Source organism: Wolffia australiana, chromosome 13 (genome assembly GCF_029677425.1).
Source record: "Wolffia australiana isolate 7733 chromosome 13, ASM2967742v1".
Classification (NCBI taxonomy): domain Eukaryota; kingdom Viridiplantae; phylum Streptophyta; class Magnoliopsida; order Alismatales; family Araceae; genus Wolffia; species Wolffia australiana.
The window spans coordinates 9610547-9611417 of NC_135847.1; the positions used below are offsets into that span (position 1 = coordinate 9610547).

The 871-nt window shown below is 31.5% G+C and overlaps 1 non-coding gene across 1 annotated transcript; it reads left to right on the top strand.

Annotated features, from left to right (window-relative positions):
- On the top strand, window positions 1-106 carry LOC144711536 (small nucleolar RNA R71). Its single transcript, XR_013583589.1, has one exon. It is a non-coding gene; the product is annotated as a small nucleolar RNA R71 (small nucleolar RNA).
- Window positions 107-871: the final 765 nt, after the last annotated feature.

Genomic DNA, 871 nt, shown 5'->3' on the forward strand with positions numbered 1-871 from the left:
AGACCATGATGAGGGCATTTTCTAGTCTGATCTTTCAATCTTTCTCATGCCTCACCAAAAGAATCAGTCCCCCGAGTAAAATCTCTAATTTCTTTTCTATAGGCATTAATCCTTCCAATTGAATAAAAATTTTGCAAAAAACATCTCTCCATCTCACTCCAATTCTGAAACTTTTTACCCACACTTATAAACAAATCTTTTGCCTTATCCTTAAGCGTATGAGGGAACATTCTCATTTTTAAGGAATTTGAAGTCACTCGTGCAATGTTATAAGAATCACAGTTGTACACAAATTCATATAAATACTCATAAGTATATTCATTTAGTTTTCCATCAAATGATAGTAAAATTTGATGAAGATGAGGGTCTATTTGAAAATTCACATTCACATCTATGGTGCCATGGACCATAAAGTGGGTGTTACTCTCAGCTGGCTCATAAAATTTTATCAATCTCATTATTCTATTTAAAAAAATAGAATAAATTTTATCATTAGGAATGTTAGCCATCTCTGAATTTCTTCAATAAATGTTTCCTCAAATTCTAGAAAAGTTTCTTCCAAATTCTTAGTCTTTCTAAAATTTTCTAGAGCAATTAAACGTGGGTTCCGAGATCTTCTACCTTACATAAAACAACTAATAAAAAAATAATAATAATAACTTCATCAATTATCTATACAGAAAAGTTTAGAGATCCCCTACTGCTCCTCTCTCATAGTACCGACCAAAATATATCTCTGCACTTGAAACTTCAGTGAAACATATACAAAATAAAATGAGCAGAAATCATAAACCAAAAAATAAATTCAAAAATCAAATTTGCCTTGCCTCCCCGGCAAAGACGCCAGTTGGTTAGTCCAAATTTGTTGTTT